Consider the following 14,615-nt stretch of genomic DNA (forward strand, 5'->3'; position numbering starts at 1 on the left):
TGCTGTACCACTGTATGCAGGAAACAGAAAATAGTTGCTCTTTCCTACAGCCCTCAAGAAAACCCAGACTTTTATTCAAAATGAGGTGTCACCAGTCTCACACAATAGAGAACAGCTTTAATACAACGCTACGAAATGCCTTCCGCTTTGCTACTGAAAATATTTTGAGCAGCTAAAGCAACATTTTCTGAACGTACCACCCAGCATTTGGGACATCTCCATATGGGCCTCAGGGTTATATTGCCTATCTCTGTGTGTTTAAACTGCTTCTATTTCTATGTAGGAGGACTTTGTGGCTGTACGCTTTATAGTTGTTTTTAAAATAGGATTTCCCTAAAATTAAAAAATAAAAAGAGAAGGCTGGTGCCTTTTCTTCTTGCTGTTTAATGATGTTCAAAGTTGTCTAAAAATCTGCTTACACATAATCATAAAGGACTGAATCAGTTCCCTGCTTTGCATCATTTCTGTTTTAGAAGTCCTTGCAGTGCAGCCACTATGAAATCCTATGCCACATGATCCTATCCACTATGCCACACATGATCCAGATTCATGCAGTGTCTCTAACATGTTAACTGATTCAGGTCTTCAGAATTAGAACTGATCCAGAAGCTACTAGGAAACATCCCTAGCTATTTAAATAAGCATTATACTAGATATTAAGATACAATTAGGAACAGATCATTTGTTGTAAGCAGTTTGACAGCCTGACTTAGCAAACTAGAACCCCCTAAAAATCACCAGAAATATCTAACAACAATATTAAAATTGAGATCTCATAACAAGCAATTAAGAATGCTGAAAGAACTCACAGAAGGTGTTGCGTTCTTCCAAACTGTTCCATCTTATCTCAGATGTTTACAGTAAAAAGAACAGAGAAGTTTTCTTCAAAGCACAATTATTATCAATCCTCTCCAACATTCCAGCAGCACAATATTCTTCTTATAACGCGACCGAGTAACCCCCTCAGATCCTCAGGAGATGTTAGCAAAATAATTGTTCCCCCTCAGTATTCCTTTGTTATTATTTTTTTTCCCTACCCTTATTACTCCAGGCAGAAATGACTTGGAGATATTATCATCAACTTACCAAAACAGAATTCCCCTGCATTTATTTTCTTTTAGGTTAAAGTTTTACAATTAAATTGTACATTAGAGCTAAATCTAATGATTTTCTACCTGACTAAAACTGATTGGCCCACTAAGTCTCCAGTTTAATTTCCCTCCCCTCTCATTTTGCTAACTAGAAGAGAAATGAATCTACCTTCAAGCCGGTTGGAATCAATCTTCTTTTCTCTTCCTCACAATTTATAAGTCAGAGGCTTAAAAAGTGTTCATATCCTCTTTTAACAAGCTGGTTATGCGAGATAAGCGCAAGAACATTAATAAAAATAGCTCAGCATTAACTCATGGATGTTTTACAAAAGTAGACCTAAAAAAAAAATCCTAAAGGCTAATTGTGATTTATACCACGTCTCTTTTCCTATACTACCAACTATCAATCATCTCTCAAAGATCCCTTCTTTTACATGCCAGTGTCACAAATGCAACTGCTGCCAGCTCATTCCTCATCAGGTGAGACACTGCACAGCATAGACCACCTCCCAGTTAGCCCTGTGACTTGCAAACCCTGGCATACTGCAGAAGAGGTTTTATTCTTTCCCAGTTATGGACTTTTACTTCTTTTTTTTTTTAAAAAAAAAAGTCCTTCACAAAGATTTCATAGCTGGAAGTACAGCTTCTCTCATCCCAACTCTCCCACAGACCATCGTATCTCAGTATGGTCTGCACCATCACTTTTGCCACCACCCTCAATGTCTCTAGTGTTCACGAAAACTCTATCTAGAACAATGATAATACAACTACCAGCACAGAAACTTTTATTAGTGCAATTACAGCAAAACAGCTGGTGGTAATAATAATACTAATACTTAGCATTTATATGGTGCTTTATAGCTTCAAAAGGCTGTATAAACATTTGCTAATTAAGCCTCACAGAACTCCTGAGAGACAGATACGTTTTCTGGTTTATAAATAGGAAAACTGAGGCAAAGAGACAAAACAACTGTCTCCAAAATAAAGATCTTTAGATTATTTTTAAAAAGGGAATGGAGATCTCTTTGGACAATAGGAACCTTTAGAGTTATAAAAGTAAAGCTTAAAATACCCAAAGAATCCAATGGGACAAACTCTCATGCTCTGCGCATCCACCCCCTCCAAAAAAGTCAGTAAACACTTTCCCCGGGAAGATTTCATTCACTGCTGCCCACTGCTCTAAGCTACTTGCCACTGTGGAGCACAAAACGCCGGACTGCACAGGCCAGTGGGACCATCTCCTCTGCCAAACCCCCAGCCTGAAGTCCAAGCCCCTCTGAAGAAGTCCAACCATTGATAAACTGCACAAAACTGTGACTTCAATCGGTCACCACCAAGACTGGGCCTCAACGGCAACTTGCTTCTCCTCCAGGGCTGTATTCTGCTCTGCCACTATTTAAGAAACAGATGAACACTTCTTTTTCTTGCATTTCAACATTTAGCTTTAATATAAAAAGTGAGAAAAACTGTAAATTCTAAGTAGAAAAGAACAAATGCCACCACATATTGAAGGCACTTCTGAGAATATCTTACATTCCTATTCAGTAAGACATTGATTGAACAGTCTTTTTTTGTGTGTATTAGACACCTCACTCACAGAGAGAAAACAAATGCCTACGCACACTCTAACACCTCCTATTCAGGTCTTGAGCTCTAGAACTGCTTGAAGTGAGCTTAGAATTATTGCCTAGACAAAATACACAGCGTTAAACCTTTAGAGAAGACAGCACTTTTAAAGCCCTATCCCACAAAGGCTTGACTACCCATGTAATTTTACATACGAACTGTCCCACTGAGATCAATGGATCGAAATGCATTTCAGAAGACACTGGAATAATTACTAATGACACAAAAGGGGAAAAAGAGTTGATTTGTGAGAAAGGAAAAACTTTACTGCAAGAAGTGGCATGAAGTGCGTTCTGTGAAGCTGGAGATGGACGACTATGTGCAACCAGAGTGAAGTAAAACAAAAAGAGTAGAGGAAACTTGGAGGATAAATAAAGAAGAAGGAAGAAATAGAACAGGAGATTGAAGTTGTATCAAGACTCAAGAGCAGGATGGACCAGAATATGGAAGACAGTGGAGAGACATGGCTCAGGAAGGTGGAGAAGGAAGGAAAACATTAAGAGCTAACCCAGGAGCTAGGTTGAGCAGGGAGAAGAACTCAGACCAAAGCTGAAGGCAAGGCTCAAAATGCAGCAGTGCTTTAGCACAGGAGCAGCCACGAGAAGAGAAACAGTGACTGCAACAGAGAAGCTGTGTTTGTTTCTCTGCAGCAGTAGGACATTCGTCACACAGGGGTGATTTACCTAATGAACACTAAGGTACAAAGTCCAGATTCCTCACTCTGTCCTGCCCTCTGTACGTGAGATAGCAGTAAGAGGCTAATTACCAGTTAGCCCAGTTTTATTAGCCATAACGAAGTTCGCAGCTAAAATAGGAACAGACTCCACCCTCCTACCTCCCAGCCCTCTGCCTTCACCCCTGGACAATTCCTTATCCCCAAATACAGGAAGAGAAGGAAACAGAAGAGATGAAACATTACACTAAGGTAGCGGGAGCACAGGAAGAATTGCAAAGCAATAAATAATGCTAGAAGTGGAAAAGAGAATAAGTAATTCCACTTTGGGAAAAGCAAGCCTGAGATGACATTGAAGTGAAACAAGAAAAATGTGTATTTAAATACACAACCTGCCACCCAATTCTGAATGTGAAACTTAGATCTATATTTGTATCTCCAGCTGAAGGCACTATAATGCAGTCACTGGCTTCTCAAGACATGTTGTGCAAAGCTGTAAATTACTTTAGAGGCACATCTATAAATGGCTGACTTTTCCGTGCCATTTTAAAAATGGCACGGAAGATCATCAAGCTGAATTTTATTACCACTTGATATCACAAACTCCTCATGATGTAACTCAATTTCATTGCCCAGTCCTTACTATATCATTGTCATATGCACTCAGTTACAGTGAAGAACTCAACACACGAGATGAATGTCTCACTCTTTGTACAAAGGTCTCATATTCACATGCTCTGAGTAATAGAACTGCACATTCAAAATATTTTAATGATATACATTGGGATTCCAAAAGGCACTGAACTCTTGCCAAATCCCTGTATCAACCCGATACCTAACTCCCTGAAACACCGAGTGTTAAATCCCTTATGGGTTAGAAAAAGAAAGCTTTCTCAAGGTTAATTACTCTGAATTATATTTTACCCTGGAAACAAAGAGATCTTTGACTCAGGAAAGAGAGAGGACGACACCTCAGACACACTGTGGAAGCAAGCAAAAAGAGCAGTGGCATCGGAAGAAGGAAGAGTACACCAGAACGAAGAGCAGACTCCTCAGTCTTCATGAAAGGAGCATTCAGAGGGCTGAATTAACATTAAGTCCTCTCAACTACCCCAGAATGAAAGAAAGTGCACATTAATCAAAGTTCACGTTTCAGGTGAAAGACAAATCACCAGCAGCATTAAGCAAACAAATTGCAGCAACATCAAATTCTACCCAAAGTTAAAACACTGATAAAATTGGTATAATTTTGTATCTCACCAGGCATCTGCAAGTATTGAAGAGCAAATGGACTTCTGTGATCTCATGTATTTCTCATGCTTTTTAGATCAAGTTTTATGCAGCTAATTTGGGGGGTACGTTAAATATCGTCTCCCTTTCCTAATGGGTCTGGACCTATACTAATGAACAGCCAAAAGGCACTACTAACATCTGACTTTCAGCTTCTCTTTGCACTTGAGCCAATTTCTGGAAGGCGAGGGGGAGGAGAAGGGAGTACCAATGGGAGAAGCAGCAAGCATAGTGCCTTGCTGTTCTACTCGGTCAAATCTGTAAAAATGCTTTTACTCGTAGGAGCAGAAATCAAAGTAATACACACAAACCCCCATGAGTCAACTCTTTATTTTCCAGTCACAAACATTCCTGAGCTACAGACATTAAGGCTGGCACTGACACTCTTGCAATAGGTTAAGTCCGAAGCATCCAGCAGCTACAGCAAATCGCAGCCCCCTGCTCCAAGAACCAGCTATGGCAGCTTCACAATTAAATCAGCTGAATACAGCTCCTCTGTGCCCATGGAAGGCTTGAAAGAAGTCAGATATTCCCTTACCTGCAGTGGTAATCTATAAGATCCAGAAAATCAACAAATGGTAACATTTGGGATTACTAAAAGATAAAACCTCTATCTCATGTAAAACAAATGCATTCTTGAAAAGAAAAAAGTTACCTGTACAAAGCCTGCTTTAAGTTACTGAACATCCATAGTACATACCCTCGCTCAATAGATACCATTCTTAAAACAGTGATTTTTTTTCTACACATTCTGTTGAAATACTCAAAGGTTTCACAGTATGACAGGACAATGGGTTCATAATTTCACAACCCAGGGTTTTATAGCAGGTTTGGGGGTTTTTTTCTCTGTAGTTTTATAGAGAACATAGCAATCTCCACGGCTGGTCAAAATGCCAACTTGAGTGAAGCTTTAAGAACAAATGCAAGTAGAATCCCCTGTCACACCATTAGTAATGAAGATGCCTGTTATGCGTCAGAAAACTACACAACAGAAAACCCCACAGAAATGGATAACTTAAGGAGAGATGTACAAATTCCACAGAAAATACCAACCCTGCACCACTGAAGCTAGAGACATCTGCTAACTTCGTCTATGCAGAATGCATAAGGTTGCTGAAGTCTGTTCAGAAAAAGATAAAGGTAATAAATGCAAATAAAGTAATTTGTAATTTGCTATTTCCACTTTAGATCTCAATCCTGTGGAGATTCACAGCATGAGTAACTTTAATTACCTAGACAGTGGCATAGAAAGGGAAGGGAAGAAAGGACTGGAAGTGTTCAATTAGTAGCACTAGCCCCACGTTGGCTAGTATTTAAAAATTTTACTAAAACAGACATTACAGAATAAAATCAAAGGCACATGTTACTGATTGTGGGCTCATGGTCACAGCTCAAAATGAAAACAGGTCCTCAAAAGCTAATGCTAACAATGTTTTCATTTGTAATGGATTCATTTTTTATCCCCCCAGTGTCCATGACATGCAATGAGAAACAGAAAAACAAACAAAAAAATCCCTCCTCACAAAACAGATGTGAAGGTTGCTTCTTTCCACATCATTGCGGTCTTTCCAAGACAGCTGTGACTAACCTCACCAGGCAGCAAGCAGAATTACGTAGGATCTCCGAGTATCAAATGCTACAAAAGACACCTTGCCTTACCTTTCCGTTTCAGTGAATGAAGATCTCTGTTTTCTAAACAGTTACGCAAATGCCTTTCTACACACACACCAAATAGTCTCACTGACTTAGACGAAACTTTAAATAATTTTATATGTAAATTCATCTATGGGCACAAAAGGGAGAAACCCAGCAGTCACTCAAGACTACAGTAACAGCTGAAGTTCCCAGCAAAACGTAAAATTCAGATGACAACGATCCTCTAACTTGAGACCTTGGGTGGGAAACTGAAATTCCAAAGAATCAGAGTTAAATCAAGATCTGTACGAAATTATGAGAAAATCGGTGTTGGATGAATAGATCGATGGATGAATCAGAGTCTTACTCTGGAGTTGAGATAAAACAGCGGCAGTTACAGCTCTCCCTGAAAGCAAGAATTCAAGTTTCTGGTAATGCAAAGCATTTAATATTGGAAAAACAAGAAAAGTAGCACCAAACCCAAGAAATTAGCCTCTTAGTCCCTTTTTTTTTCCCAATGTGAAAATTCAATATATTACTGCACTGTCAGTTTAGTTACCGATGGTATGTTTAGTGACTTACAGTTGTAGCAGGTATTGTGTAAGTATGGCCCTACTACAAAGAAAAAGGGTTTTTCAGGCATCATGCTGCTCTCTGTACCACAAAACAAATACTGAGGCTTCAAAATCAGTTAAAAGCCATCTAGTCGCGAGCTGTTGATTAGCCTCCTTGGGAACCCAGCTCAAGTCTAGAACAATGAAAACTCTGAATCCCGATGGACCAAGCGGACACAGAACCAAATGCTGTTAAGTGAGAAAGCAAGAAGAAATCCTGGTTTCAAAGGAAATGTGAGAAACAGACCTATCCACGTGCAGAAAACACACAAGCAAAGCACCTTCCCAATTCTCTTTGAATGGAGGTATTAGGATTGGCCCATGCACACCGTACCATAAGTGACACAGCTCCGAGGTGTTAAATGTCTTTTCTTTCTGTCCACCAGCCCCGCAGCAGAGAGAGAAGAGTCTGGAGGGCTCACAAACCAAAGGGCTCCATTTTCTGCCTGCCACAGCTGAAAGCTGTGTCTTCAAGAAAATCTCGTACCTTTGACCAGTCATTCACCGTTTGAGAAGACAGAGTGATGCGGGAATTTTAATTAGGAGCATAAGAGCAACAAGTGCTAGACACTGAAATCAAAGTTAGAGAGTACTTTATTAGTGCAGTCTTCATTGTGTGGCCTTGAAGTCTTCTGTTACCTCAATGCAGTAGCTGAAGAGAAAAGTTCTTATATATTTAATCTATTTTGACCCTCAGGGCACCAATTATTCGACTTCAGATGTTTAGGTTTTAATAAGCTTTCACCCGCAGGGGAAAAAAATGCAGCAGTTAATGTGACTGATTTGCCATTTACAGCTAGACTACGAACAGAAAGAAAATAAATCATATTTCATGAATTTAGTTGTCATCAAGTGTAAAACTTCTGTATTTTTTTCCATCTGTGCATTTCACAGCAGGAGTAAGTATCTCTAGATCAGTTTTGCCCTCTCTATTATCACTATATATAACCCGGCACCTAATCACTAGTGGGTGTTGTTGCTTGTGGGTGTTGTTGCCTCCAATTAAATCTAATGGGATGCTTTGGCTGCTTTCAAAATTACACGCAATCAGAAACATTCATTCTGAGCTATGAGAAGGCACAACTCAATACTGCAGCCATTATGAGTATGTGACAATACAAGCCAGGTGGACAATTAAAGTCCAAAGCCACTTATATTTCCACAGCCTCCCCCAGTAAAAGCAAGCAGCAGCCCCAACCTGCTTCCGTGGAGCCTTGAGCACAATATCTCATTACCTGATGACACCTGTATGCTAATAATGCTACACTCACTGTGAACTGTGAATCAACGTGAAATACACTGCGTCTCCCTTACACCTTAGAAGCCCTGTAAGTTCTCTGCAGTCCCCACAGCTCACTGAGAGGAAACGACCGACCCATTTCAGGCCCAGCCTAGGAGAGGATGACTTCTCAGAGGCCACGGGCTGCAGCATTTCCATGGGTACTCAGTGGAAAAGAGACCAGTCACACAATGCTGATTCAGTATTTCCAGTTGCTAACAACAAAAATGGACATTTTTATGTTCCCCCATGTAAGCAGTTTTTGTAGCTGACATATAGACATTGCACAATCACAAACGAGAAGAAAGATGCTCAATAGGAAGGGAGGAGGACCACATTTTTGATGATGGAGAGGCACAATTAAAATATGGTCTACACTGCAAAGACACACCAGATCCTTCATTTGGTTAATATTTCAGCAGACACAACACAGAGCAGTAATACTTTTCTCTTCAGTACTTCACTTTAAATAAACAAAGCAGACTCCACCAAAGGTCATACTGCTGCATGTCTATAACTCTGGGGGGTACAAGACCCACGAGCCAAGGCAAAGCACAACTTTTGGGTGGGAGGGTTGGTTCCCAAACAACATCCTCAAGAAAAACTTGTTCCACCCTTCTTCTATTGCCTGCTACTAGCTGGCTTGAAACCAGGGTTTAGTGGAAGCTACAATGTCTCACTTTTCATGGATACAAGGCAGACCTGCTGAGGTTACAGGGAGGGCAGGAGCACCTTAGATCACACCGCAAAACACCACAAACCTGTTTTCCACTGCGTGCCCAGGTCGTTCTTCACGCGCTGGCACGATGCGCAAGGGAGCGCGTGTCATGGCGATGAGAGGGGCAGAAAGAGGAAGAACGCCAGGGAAAGTTAGCAGAGAGAGGGAAAGGGCTGAACAGCAGAGGAGAAGGAAGAGAGCCGGGCAGAGCACCAAAGCAACACAGGCATGCAACAGGATTATCCCACCCAAAAGCTGCCCTTTGCCAGCTACCAGCAATACACGCCACCTTTGGAAAAGCCAGCTTAACCGCCGGGGAAAAAATGCCACAATAAGGAGAGGAAGCCAGGTCACCTGGTAGAAGGTGAGGCGGGAGGAGGAGAAGGAGGAGGGCATGGGCACTGACGCTGCCCTTCCCAGGCAGCGGCGCAGATCCTCACCCGGCGCCTGGGCCGCCCCGGGGCCGCGGCGCGCTGCCGGTGGGAGCCCGGTGGGCAAGGTGCGAGCAGGTGTGGCGGCGGCGGCGGCTCGCGTTACCGCAAGGGGGGAGAAAAAAATATACGTACGCCTACACATACACACACGGAGAGCTACGCGAATATAAAGCCACGGCGGCGGCGAAAGGCTGCAGCAGTGCGCGCCGTCCCCAGCCGCCGCGGCAGAGCGCACAGCCCGGGGGGCCCGGGAGGGAGTTTTCCAGCGGCCCCTGCCTGAGCGGAGGGCGGCGGCGGCAGCGCCCGCCCAGCCCGCGCCGGCGGGACCGGGGGAGGCTGGGGCGATTGCCCCGCGATTGCCCCACGATTCGCCATGTTACGAAGCCGGGCGGTTGCCCGGGCGGCTTTTAGGGGCGCGGAACAAAGGGGGGGCTCGGCGACCGGGGGAAATCCCGCCCCGCCAGCCCCCTTACCTTCCCGGGCGTGCTCCTCCCGCGGCCGCGGGTGCGCCGCGCAGCTCCCGCGCCCTGGGGCGGCGGCGGCCGCAGGGCTCCCGGCCGGGGCTGCCGCCGCCGGGCTGCGGGCACGGGCGGGCGCGGGGTCTCGGCTCCGCGCCGCCAACAAAGTGTCGGAGCGGCGCGGGGAGGGCGCCGGCCAGCGGGAGCAGCGGCGGAGCGGAGCGGAGCTCCCTCTGCCGGCCCGCCGCCCGGCCCCGGCCCCGCCGCCCCAGCAGCAGCCCCGGCCCGCGGCCGGGGCGGGACAGCGCGGAGCCCCGCGGAGCCGCCGCGCCGGCGGTGCTGCCGCCCAGCGCCATGCGGGCTCTGCGCGCTGCCGGGGCTGCGGGGCCGCCTCTCCTCTCCTCCCGCTCCCTGTTGCGCTTCACGGGGCGCTCGCGAATTGCCAAGGTACTAAGAGCAGCTCCCCGGAGCTGGGCTGAAATACGGGAGTTGTTCAAGGCGATCGCAAGCGTTCCCCCAAAAAAAAAAAAAGAAAAAAGCCGCACACAAAACCTACCAAGACTCCAAAGCAAAATCCTTCCCGAAGAAGTAGGTGTATCTAAACCGCCTTTGGAACGAGTCTGCTACGAGAACAAAAGTCTCCCGTCCTCACTCGAAATCCCGGATGAAATCTCCCAGCTGTTTATGTTGTTTCCATCTGGCACCGCATTCCTCCTGACCCTGACAACTTACACGTGGCTTTCACTCAGCACAGGGGAATAGCCCCATGCACAGATATTACTGGCATGCTTACAGGTAGCCAAAGTCCTGACGCGACGCTGTTGCCACGGTCGTGATTTCTATAACGAGCCACTTCCACTCCTAAAATCGGGCTGTTCCCTGAGAATCTCAGTTTTCACTGCTTTCACTTTCAAATAAGTTTTTGTCTTTTGTGACTCCAGGGAAAAGCTAGAAAACATAAATCTTTCAAGAGCATTAGACAGATGAAACGAACCCCCCTTCGGGTAGTATATAGGAGAGCTACTCTGATTTTTGAGGTTCTTTTCCCGATTTTTGGTAGGATTGAATTGCCAGTCCTGAAAGACTAACAAACCTGCTTAATTATGTTCCCGAGTCTCCTTCCAGGCTTCACCAAGATTCCTTGCAAAGATCAAAATCGGATCTAGACCAAAGACATAGCCATTTCCAGGACTGCTCCACGGTTATCCAAACATAGCAACGGGTCCTTTATGCTTCAAAGTTTCTGTGATTCCAGGCCCTCTTCAAGAAATCCACAGAGGAAAAGTATAAACTAATGAAAGAGCAGCTGCTTGCTGAAATTTCCACTCAGTTCCAAGAAATGAGACTTGGCAGGTCCTTGCTTTTTATAACACTCTGTGACTCATTTGCAGAGGCAGGTGAAGTCAGAGCCATCACTGCCAGAGTCGTGCCCCTGATGGCTTCTCCAGGAAGGACACAGATTTTCCCAAACACTTTTTAAAAAAGAAGAAAGGAAGACATTGCTCAGCTACTGTTTGCAGTGGTTCGGTCGCTGAATCTCTTCTAAATTGATGCTAGTCCATGCTTGACCTGGTGTTTTCTAGGAAATCTGCCCGAGAATAAGGTCTGAACTCTGCAAATTGTGTTATTTTGCCAGGCTCCTGGGCAGGTTCAGAGCTGAAGGCAGCGGGCAGCGCACAGGCATGAGGCTCACTGCGGGCTCCCCTGAACCAGACAGGAGACAGCAACCAGAGCTTGCAGATCAGGCAGGGGGAGGTGGGGCCTCATCCACGGTTGCTTAGGAGTTCACCTTAAGCCTGCTTAAAAAAAAAAAAAAAAAAAAAAAAAGAGAAAAAGAAAAGCAGTTCAGCCAACTTCCCCTTCCTGGCTCTGAGCTGGGAAAGCCCCTTGTCATACTGCATCTTCTTCTAATGGTCCTCTAATGGTCTCTGCTACTTTTTCTGGTCTGGAGGGTCCTCCATGAAACAGGAAAGTGCAAAAAGATCTTGTGAAATAATGGGGGCGGGCATCAAGTCCACTTTTATGTACCTAAACAAGCAATGAAATGCACAGATACCATACACTTACCTTGTTAACAGGAAGTTTGTTTCCAACAAACCTTCAAACCTTAAAGAATCAGATTATGGAGAGGTCACCTAGGTCATTCGTGTGAATGAACGCTTACAGGAACACTGACATCTAAACTGACATTTCCAAACTATTCATGCCAGTTGCCATACACATGCTCCCTAGGTAAATAATAATAGTAATTTATATATAAAAGTGCTTACCCTATGAGAGGCGGAAAGGAATACGATAGATGCTATTAAAGAAAAGGTTGGGGACTGCTTCAGTCCTTGGCAGGGATAAACAGTGCCTCTCTTCCTCCTTCTTTCCTGGATAGCAGCCCAAGACCACCCCCTGCTCCAATTCCCATCAACAAAGGACAGAATACAAATGCAGAAGACCACTGTGGGCTGATATTTTTGTTTGTTTTTATTGGGGAAGAAAATATTTAAAAGGAACAGAGATAATAAAGAGGAACGTGGAAAGAAAGTGGGATGTGAGGATGAGAAAAGGGAAACCAGAAGATTAAATGGGAGAGAGAAAGATTTTGGGAAGAATAAATTCTATTTCTGTCCTTTATCAACTTTTCTTCAGGATGTGTACAGTAGGTAGGGACATTTCTAAAATTATTTTAGATTATTATGAAGCTAATAATGCTGCAGATAGGAAACGAGAACATTGTAACACAGGGATGAAGAAGACATTTAATCAATGTTTTTCTGATTGGGGAAAAGAAAAAATACGCCAAAGAATTTCCTTCTGTTGTAGAATAGCCTAAAGATACTTTCCATGCTGGGAACCTGCAGAATGACTTACACACAACAAACGACTTTCACAACCGTCCGGCAGACCCAGCAGAGTCTGTTTGCTGACACCCCCCCTTCCTGCATGGAATTGGGCCAAACGCCACGGCCCCACTTGCAATCTCCTTTGCAGGTGTACACGCGATGGAAGGCATGGTGCAGTGAACGAACCTGCAGATTCTTGGGGAGCGCCAGTGTTTAGGCTGTATTGAAAATACATGGGCAAGTGTTCAATTTGTACAGTATTGGCTGCTGCAAGCCTGGGGATTTAAGATTAACTGCTTGATACTGGAATTTCCACTCTCGCTGAAAACAGACACTACCGTATCCATAGAGTTTTCAGGAGGAAAATATACAAAGCAAGCCTGATTCTTCTCTTGATTTCAAGGCACATGCAGCTACAGTGAGAAACAGCAGAATTGTTCCTGATTTAGGATCATAAAAATGCAAGGTTAATCCAGAGGAATCCACAGCAAATGAGAGAAACAAAAGAGACTGGCTATCGATCCATGCTCCTCCATTCTTTATGATATGAAAAAAAAAATCCCAAATATGGAAAGTATTTATTTGCTGCTTAGGTAAAATTATAGAAAACTTTTTGCATAAAGGCTAAACATAGTCCTATCTAGAAGACAATGCAGGCCAGAGGATCTGAAGAATAAGCATAGAGATTCTTCTAGTTCCAATGTAATTTGTAGTCTGATTGGGAGTTTCTTTGGGGTGTGTCTGGTTTTAAAATATTCTGCTTAAATGTGTTGTCCTTTGTGCCATAAAAGGTGTTTTGTTTTGTTCAGACCATTTGCATTAGAAACTAAGTGAATGTAGTTGTTCTAAACTCAGATTTAATATTTGAGTAGTAAATCTATGAATAACATAATGGCCTCAAAACTGGTCAGATAGATTTTGTCTAAACATGCCAGGGAGATTCTATAAACTTCTAAATGAACTAGGAACCTAGGGTCTGCTATCAAAAGATTAGCTTTGGGCAAACGCTCTAATGTGCTTGGTTTTGTTTTTCTCCCCCCCCTCCCCCCCAATGAAATATAAAATAAAATTATTAAAAGACCTCCTCTCTCCCCATAGGCTTTGGAACATTAAGAAGTAGTTAGTCAACCCCTTTATTGGAGAGCTTGTGGTTAGTTTATTAATATGAAATTACAGAAGCTACTTGTGTTTTCTTTAATAACCTTTCTAGGGAAGGTTGGTTCAGGCAAACCAAGTAAAGCAGCCCAGAGAGCTACCCATGATGTAAGCCCGAAAAGGAAGGAAGAACCCAGTGTGTCTGTAACCCGCTCCTCACAGAAACCGAACTCCAGACTCAGTTCTGAACCAGAGGGAAAAAGTCCGGACTGCTCCTGGCTGACTCATACCCTTTATCCCAGGTACAGAGCCAAAGCAGCACAAAGGATTCCCAGAAGCCCCATTTCCCCCCAAGAATGATTCTGCTGAGGAGCTTGAGGATATGGCAGAGAATATATCAAGTGAGAACGAGGTGTCTGTCAGAGTGCAGTCACGACGCTGAACTCCACAGAGATTCCCCGTGACTGTGATAGGTAAGGGTGCCTCAAAGGGCCATTGTGAATCACTTTGTCCAGGTTATATGAGGGACCGCTCTGTACTGCAGAAAAGTCTGGCGTCCCAAAAACAAAGAAAAGGCACAATCATTTGCTCGTGGTCCTTGTGATGCCTGTATCTCCAAGTCAGAGAACGTGGAGTTACACCTCCTGGATGTTCTGGTCTCTTTTTGCTTAATTTGGAGCTTGCATCAGTAAATATACATTTTCCCTGTTTGTTCCTTAGTCTAGCTGCCAGGGGTTATCAAGTTTCTATTCCTTGTTCCTAATTATTGTTACATCCATGAGGGAGATTATTTGAGTGAGCTGACTAGGATAAATGAACCAGCTGTCTATCCCGAGCCCAAAACTCTTCAGCCTGAAGCTGCTGCCAT

At 43.9% G+C, this 14,615-nt stretch overlaps 1 protein-coding gene across 4 annotated transcripts in view; it reads right to left on the minus strand.

Moving 5' to 3' along the window:
* EPS8 (EGFR pathway substrate 8, signaling adaptor) overlaps positions 1-11,204 on the minus strand; it is a 143,065-nt gene extending 131,861 nt beyond the window's left edge. The window contains exon 1 of one of the 4 annotated variants that reach the window (XM_072874245.1): positions 9,834-10,034. The gene's annotated coding sequence lies outside the window, so the exon portion shown is untranslated. Of the gene's footprint in view, positions 1-9,833; positions 10,035-10,374; positions 10,572-10,911 lie in introns of those variants that run through there. The other 3 variants (XM_072874226.1, XM_072874236.1, XM_072874217.1) reach the window with 3 other exon arrangements.
* Positions 11,205-14,615: the final 3,411 nt, after the last annotated feature.

Source organism: Ciconia boyciana, chromosome 1 (assembly GCF_034638445.1).
Source record: "Ciconia boyciana chromosome 1, ASM3463844v1, whole genome shotgun sequence".
Lineage (NCBI taxonomy): Eukaryota > Metazoa > Chordata > Aves > Ciconiiformes > Ciconiidae > Ciconia > Ciconia boyciana.